Source organism: Halyomorpha halys, unplaced genomic scaffold, assembly GCF_000696795.3.
Source record: "Halyomorpha halys isolate HHAL.00 unplaced genomic scaffold, Hhal_1.1 Scaffold602.1, whole genome shotgun sequence".
In the NCBI taxonomy this organism is placed as follows: Eukaryota; Metazoa; Arthropoda; class Insecta; order Hemiptera; family Pentatomidae; genus Halyomorpha; species Halyomorpha halys.
In genome coordinates this window covers 321,863-330,159 of record NW_027105306.1, presented here as the reverse complement: position 1 = coordinate 330,159, position 8,297 = coordinate 321,863, and the positions used below count along the sequence as shown (strand labels likewise).

The window sequence follows — 8,297 nt, the reverse complement described above, 5'->3', positions numbered from 1 at the left end:
AAACAAGTTACTTTGAAAAAGGGAAGAGAGAAGAAAAGAGAGAGAAAAAAAAATAATAATGAATAAATAAAATGAATAATAATTATAATCAGTAAATAGAGGTAGTCTGACTATGAATTAATTTTATATTTATTAAAAATTTATAAAAGAATGTCCTGCAGCAGTCTGGGCTTCCGTCTTCGGGTTGAGGTTGGGTTTCCCAGGTTGTAGGTCACTGTTCCTTTAACTGTCGGCAACTGGGAGTGGAATATAAACGGTTAAAAAGGAGCATGGCAAGTGGCCTCCATGAGTGACTAAAAACTTAAATGTTAGGTGCAACTGGGTAATTCTCTTCTTTATGGGCATCATCCTCTGTTTTGTCTGTATTTATATTGAATATCGCATTCTTTGGTGGTAAATTTAACAAGAACGAGAGATGACAAAATAAGTATGAGCACTTATATAAATACATTTATAAATATATAAAGAAAAGAAAATTCATTTTTATTTTCAAATACGATGCAATCAGCTGTTTTGAGCAATTGAAAATTAACATAAGCAATACTATGAGTCTAAATCATCCGAACCCCTTAACTATATACAGGAGTCGATAGCATTAACAGTAAGCCAAGAAGTGACCAATACATCCTCAATTATAGCAATAGCGATGCATGCCTTTATACTGGTACTTTGATATGAGAGTAATTTTTATGATTTTAGAAAATTAATTTAGAACCGAAGAGCATGGAAGTTGGTAGGATTGCAGCTTGAAATACAATAGGAACTAGGGACTTTTAGATGCTTCTAATACTCAAACCTCTAGATTCTGCCTTCTAGGATACCTGTTAAGAGCCCAAATCTCGAAGTTGTCAATTAGAGCAGGCTTAATTATGGCATTGTACAGCCTAAGTATATTACATATGATACATATTATTACTTTATAACTTTATGAACGAAAACAGAATTGAATTACTTTTTATCTTTAACTTTTACTGCAGAAGCCTTTTCCTAACTGGATTTAAAATTGGATTTTGGTAGGCTTCACCGATGTTTCTATGCTTTCTATACTCTGCGATATTGAACTTTTTCTCAAATCGATACTTGAATTGTATGAATTATTCCTAACCGGTTCTAGTATTCATACATTGAAAATGGTTTTCGATTTTATTCGGCCCTATGACAATCGTTGGTCGATCGAAAGAACTGTATACCTCATACTGGTATCAGAAGTATCGATATTTTCGGAGTATCGATATAGCAGTGGTATCGCATCATCCGTACCTATAACACTGCGGAAGGGGGGTGGCGGAGGGTGAGGTGGGTGGAGGGGAGGTGGCCTTGACCTTGTGTTCTCAGCCCGCGAATTCGGAGCCGGCCACCTAGTCGTGTCTGACGCCATCTAGTAGTAGTCACCATTAAACTAAATAACTGCAGCATCCTGGAAAGGGAACCATCTAAAAATCATACTCAGCTTTCAAAACAAAAAAACACCTGTCGGTTTGCCGAAGTTTCGTTAGTCCTGGAACTATTTTGAAGTAAGCTTCGGCATAAATTGTGCCTAACAGTGCTTAACAATAAGGCTTGATGAGACTTACAATCTCCTCTGAGTACAAGAGCTCTGGAGAAGAAAAGACAGTTATTTCACCCCAGTTTCTGCTTACTTTTATGAAAACTACGTATTATTACGATTCTAAAATTCTTGAGCCTGCCAAGGTATAGGTAGGGGTAATAAAAATGGCGGCTGTTTCAAAACGATAAACTAAATTAGTTTTTCATTCGAAGCTATATATATTTAAAAATACCAACAATACTAGAAAACCTATCATTTAAAGCAGAGTAAATCGGCTAAAATATAAGCTCTAATAGAGCTATTTACGTTAAATAGTTTCCGAGATATAGCTTTTTAAGTAGCCACATTTAAAAAATATATATATATTTATTTTTTTTATGATATGTTGCTATTTAAAAAGCTATGAAGAAACTTATCTACGCTTATTTAAATCAAATAAAACTTGCTAAATATTTTCTAAATGTATGCAAACAAACATAAAAACAGAACTATTACACAATTAAAAACCTAAAATTTTATCCCAATTGGAGAGCTTTGAGGAAGCTAATTGTATTTAATGAGAAAACCTTTTAATTTTATTTAAGAATTATAAACGATTCAAACCAAAAAAATATATATATTTTTTAAAGTATGGATCATTTAGTGGAGAAGTGAATAGGGTGAAAATCCTTCAAATGGAGAGAACTTTATTTCCACGAGAGGATAGGACTGATTCCATTCTAAAGCCTACTCAGGCACGGTCTGTCAAAAAGAAAAAGTTGTCCATGACCAGATTTCGCAACGAGATCGAGTCATTAATTCTCAAGATAGTCTTCTTTTTAACTAATTAGAGGTGGTATTATTAAGAGAGGAAGGACATTGATGTTCGAGAGGCATTAACATGACAGCTCTTAGAGATAAAGTCTCCGGCATTTACAGTCAATTATGTAAAACCCAAACCGTACTTTCAACTATTTCAATGAAATGCAACTAATAACAAATGTCTATTTTTATAAAAATTCTTAACTAAAAGCAGGAGTCGCCAAACTAGTCCGCCATCTCGGACAGCAAAGTATTGACTGAGCATTCGATTCAATATTTTTTGTTCCAAAAGAGAACAACAATACTTTATAGTAATGAAATTACATATTATCAATATTAAAAGATTTTGAAGTTTATACAACAATAAACAGCAATACTTTAGCGTCGTTTTAAGATTATATGTATGGCATTATGCCTATAATTTACTCAACCCGAAGACTGAAGCCCAGACTGCTGCAGGACATTCTGTTATAAATTTTAATAAAAGTAAAATTAATTCAAAATCACACTACCTCTATTTTACTTTTTATTATTACTCATTTTATTTATTCATTATTATTATTTTTTCTATTTTCTTCTCTCGTCCCTTTTTCAAATTAACTTTCTTTTTTTTTTACTATTAGAGGGCCATTGTTTGTTTGTACCAATATAATTATTTTTTGTTATTAATTTTACTACTAATAAGAAGCATTATTCTTATCTATTTTTTTTTTCTTCTTTTAATAATAACATTGTATATAGTTAGGAGTGTCGTTTGTACGAGACTATACCCTCCCCCATAATCAACTGTTAAAAAAAAATATTTTAAGGATGCTGATCAACATAAATTAGTACAGTCTTTTTGATTTAAAAAAAAAAAAATTAAGTCACTGTTTCGAAAATGATATAATTCTAATCTGTTTGTACCTCACACTAAATGTCAAATACAGCATAAAATTCGAATAAAGATATAGTTCGATCTCTAAAACGTTTTAAAGCTTATTGGCAATTATTAAAATATACAAACCTCTAGAACTGAATCCAAATTTTCCAGATCATGACTTCTATAGGGGGGGGGGGCACTAAACTGAACAAAAACCATTCCAACAATTCACTGAATGTGCAGTCGGTACCAACCACAATGCAGAGGATGGGAACGCTATGAGAGATAAGGTTATCTCACGAAGGAAGCGGAAATCAGTCATGGCTGGCTGTCGGGAAAGGCAGATAGCACTATTTGTATCGTTTTTATTTACTTCATGTAATAAAGTATAATATAAATATTTAAAGTGTAATATGTATGTTAGGTCTAATAATAAATTATAATTCTTCGGTTATTAATAAGTATGGAATATACTCCAGATTAGTATAAATATTAACTTTCACGCACTTAGTATACATAAATAAAAACTTTCACTAAACATTTGACCGTATTTATGGAGCTATTAAAATATACATAGGTGAGTAGGTACAAACCCTCACAGTCTCCTGTTGTGGCACTGTGTGAAAAGAAAAATACCGATCTTACATTTATTATTATAGTCAAAGGTATATGTTTACGCATTAGTACGTATATATTGTTTATTTGTTATATTGTTGTATCAGATATAGTATGTAAGTAGGAATTAAGCCCGTATACAATAGGTGTATTACGACTTAAAGATCGAAACTTGCGACTAAGACTCCCCCAGACAGTCGGACGTCACTCATCTAGACTACACATAGAGTTGATGTGGCCTCCATCACCTTTTAGTATGGTTGCTGTATTTACTGCTCAGCCCACAGTGGGACATCGCAGTTAAGCCCACAAACCAAAGACCTCATCCGGTAAAAAAAAACTTTTTTTCTCTAATTAAGCGCTACTAAAATGTGTAGAAAACAAATTCACAGATCAAATTTTAATAGCAATAATTAATTTTTATTCATAAAATTTATATAGATTAAGAAGCTACATCAGTAATTTTTGTTTGTTAATGAAAATATACATCTTAAGTATGCTGCTATTTTGAGTCTTTTTTTTTTCCTTTCTTGTTTATACATTTAACCACTAATAATTTCAATGGTTAATTTTGGTTAAAATGTATGATACTTCATGTAATATTGAGTGCAGTTTTCTTAGAAATTTATAGATTATAAATAAATAGTTCCAATAATATTTATTCGTAGCGTGCAGTAAAACTCAAATATGCAAACAAATTCACATTAAAATTCTACAGGAAATCTCTAAATGGGTCGATCGTAAGGGGTCGCTTTGACTAAATCACAATCAGAAATATCAATATGATTTCCATACAAATCTTAAAACTATTTATGAGTTCTGAACCAATGAAAGACAAAAAGGAAAAGAGTCTTTTTATGGTTTACTGTAATAATAGTATTAGCAATTAAAATCCTGTTTTATAAATTCGATATCAGGAATAGAACAAATTTGTAGATTTTTTTTTTTGTCGAAATTATTACACGAGAACAGTCCAATTTCTGTTTTGGAAAATTTAAGGAGCAAGAAAATTAATTTATCTACTTACGAATATAACGATATAAAGAGAGTGGAAATCATTGGCCTAATGGTTATAACGTAATGCGTTTAAGCGTACCTGGAAACAGAAAGAAAAATATAATTAATATAACAAGGCCATTAAACATAAAAAATAATGAGTAATTTACTAAATTCAATATGTCAAAAAAATAAATAAAAGGTGTAATTCATCGTTAATTTATAGCTTATATAAAGAAATAATTTTTAAAGCTTAAAGAGATAAAGTAACTAATTCATATTATTCGTTTTTCATATGCCTTCAAAACCCTTATTTGTGCAATTTGAACGCTAAATATATTTTTGATATAATAAATGCATCTTGGGTGTTCCAAAAAATAGAATTTATTTATTTTATTTTCGAAAATTTTTTATATGAATGATTAAGGATATTAATCAATTTAAATATAAGAAACACAATAAGAAATGCTTCATGTGCTCAAAAACTTAAGTTTATCAAAAATAATTTTCCAAACCATGTAATGTAGAAAAAAATACTTATTTGAAAATCGTTGGATTCGCCCTTAACACTGATGATTTATTTCCACTTAATGGAATAAAAAAAATTAGGATAAAAAATATAATTAGAATCGTCAGTAAGAGGTGTTATAATTAAGTGTATATCTTGACAAGAAACATAAGATCAAATCCAAACATATCATTAAGCATTACTGGATAAAATCAAAATATTGAAAAAACAAAAACATTAAGATTGGAATATTAATAGAAGGCCAAAATAGATTGTAGGAAGATGGTCCATGATTTGGAAGAAAATGCTGCGAAAGGACTCCACAGAGAAGTGAAATGGACAGTGGGTGGGCGAGCCAGAAAGACGCAACTCTGAGGAAGTTCTTCACCACCGTCCATCCAAGATTTTAATTGCCTCAGGCTGAGTGGGTCCTCTCAGACTACTGGATCTTATAGATCTTAACAGGACACGGAGGATTCCGGAGAAAGCTGCAGATATTTGAAAAGAATATACTCGGTGTGGATATACCTGTGGAGTTCCTAAAAGAGCAGAACACGCACGGTTGATTGCACCGCCATGGAAGGACACTGAGCCAGGTTGTTGAGAGAGACCGGGATCTTAGCCCTCGACGAGTCTAGTAAAGGAGCCGGGAGAAAAAAAGGCAGTTATCTCACCCCAATTTTTGATTACTTTAATGAAAATTATGTATAATTACTAGTGAAAATTGAAGAGTCTGCCAAGTATAGATAGGGGTAATAAAAAATGGCAGCTGTTTCAAAACCTTAAAAAAACATTATTTTTTCATTCGGAGCTCTATATCTTAAAAACTACCAACAACACTAGAGAATCTTATTAAATCTTAGAGAGCATTATTTAAAGAAGAGTAAATTTGCTGAAATATTAGCCCTAAAAGAGCTATTTACGTCCAATAGTTCTCGAGATACAGCTTTTTAAAAAGCAAAATTGCTTAAAAATCTACTGAAAGATTAGTTGTGAGTTAATTTATTTATATGAGTGCTAATAGACATCTGTACGTCGAATGGTTTTTGAGATATAGATTTTTAAAAATAAATTCACTAACTACTGAACTTTCAGTACGTCCCATACAACATTTTTATGAAATGTTGCTTTTTAAAAAGCTATATCTATTGAACTCTTTTAGGGCTGATATATTAGCAAATTTGCTCATCTTCATATGACGTTCTTTTAGGTTTCCTTGTGCTGTTCCTATTTTTTAAGATATAGAGCTCTGAATGAAAAATTAAATTATTATTCCCCCTACCTATACTTGCCAGACTCATCAATTTGTACTATTAATTATACATAGTTTTCATCAAAGTAATCAAAAATTGGGGTGAGATGACTGCCTTTTTTCTCCCCTTGGGCTCTTGTACTAGTCGGACTTCTCCCGTCTGATGGAACAGGAGAACTATCCCTTCTTCAAGGAGTTCATTTATAAGTGGAAGGAGGTGGTGGGCCCGAAACACCCAACGCTGAAAAATGTTTGAACGCCTGGCATCGGTGAGCCACCGGAAGAAGAGGAAGCTGACAGAGACTAAGACCAGGAAGAGGAGAAGGTGCAGCCCGATCAGTAAGGCGCTCGGCCGAGTGATGGGCTGCACCACAGTTAATGTTTCAAAATGTTTATCTTATTTATTTATACAAAGTTTACACTCTTTCCATTTCTATACTATAATTGTTCTATCATATTTACAATGTTGTTTGTAACTTGTTCTCAAGCAGCCTTGAAGAAGCCCAGTAAATTGTGGCGAAACTTTGGTTACAAATAAATAGTTTTTTTTACTATGTTTGTACTTTTTTTTACCGCCAATAGGACTATCATTATACAAGAAATATTTAAGTAAAATCTGATAAGGGATTATTCATCACCAATATTGTTTCCAATTTTAAATTTTCCTTACAGTATTTATCAACGGGATACCTAAAACTAATGATGGACAGTTGTACAATCGTTGGAAAGGAATAATGGAGAGACACTTGCATTGGATGATCATGCAATGGAGTGCTGCTATCTCTCCCTTTGTCAGCAGTTCCGAGACAAAAGCTGACTGGGGTTATCAACCACAGATCTCCATTACTAAGCCAAATCATATCTCCTGGGAATGACTGCGGGCAAAATATCAAATGCCCCTAGGAGTGAAGGCAAACGTATAATTTATCTCGTAAGTGGCCTGTATTATATTAAGATATGCATACGCCTACCTAAAACAACTTTATTAAGTTCATTATATCAGGTGTGCAATAAGAAATACATAAATTATCAATGATGATATGAGATATATTGTATAGATATGGGATGGATAGGGATGAAGGAGACAGAACTCAGAGGTACACTCCCGGCGTTCAAGTAAATTAACTCGTCGGACTAGGAGGTTCCAAATCTAACTACAACTCTTCACTCTTCGCCGATTAGAAATGTCGTTTGTCATTAAACAGTTTATAACTCATAAGATGGTTTGTTGGAATGCGAAGATCGGTTTGAAGGGCCTCGTTTGAAACGTAGAATTGTGAGTTAGTTATTAGTCTTAAAAATTGCGATTAGAATATGTATTTTCCGAATGTTACTTTCAGAAGCTCCATAAATTAGGCAGGCGAAGCTTCATATATATTTTGAGTAAATAATTATGTAAGACAAGTTTTGGTTGGAGGGGTAATTTAGAACGGCTGTTCGGTATGGATATTAAAATATTAGTAATTGCTCATCGATCGAAAATTGAAAATGCACATTATTTTTAGTTCCTTAGGGTTATTAATAATAATATCACGAAGCATTACATATAAGCTTTTATTTCACCCAACTGACCCATTACGAGATATAAACAACCATAAACGTATACGGTTATTTTTATTATTTTATTTTTATACCAGATCGGCCATGTAAGGCCCACCAGGCCGAGCCTTACATGGTTGATGTAACTTATATTATATATATTTTTTTAACAGTT

General features: G+C 32.4%; 1 long non-coding RNA gene across 2 annotated transcripts in view; it reads right to left on the bottom strand.

The window, feature by feature from the left end:
* The window catches only part of LOC106684689 (uncharacterized), a 174,120-nt gene that overhangs the window by 106,686 nt on the left and 59,137 nt on the right, over positions 1 to 8,297 (bottom strand). The window contains exon 3 of one of the 2 annotated variants that reach the window (XR_010844209.1): positions 4,855 to 4,923. The exons of the other annotated variant lie outside the window; for it this stretch is intronic. This is a non-coding gene — a long non-coding RNA (uncharacterized lncRNA). The remainder of the gene's footprint in view (positions 1 to 4,854; positions 4,924 to 8,297) is intronic. 2 annotated transcript variants of the gene reach the window in all.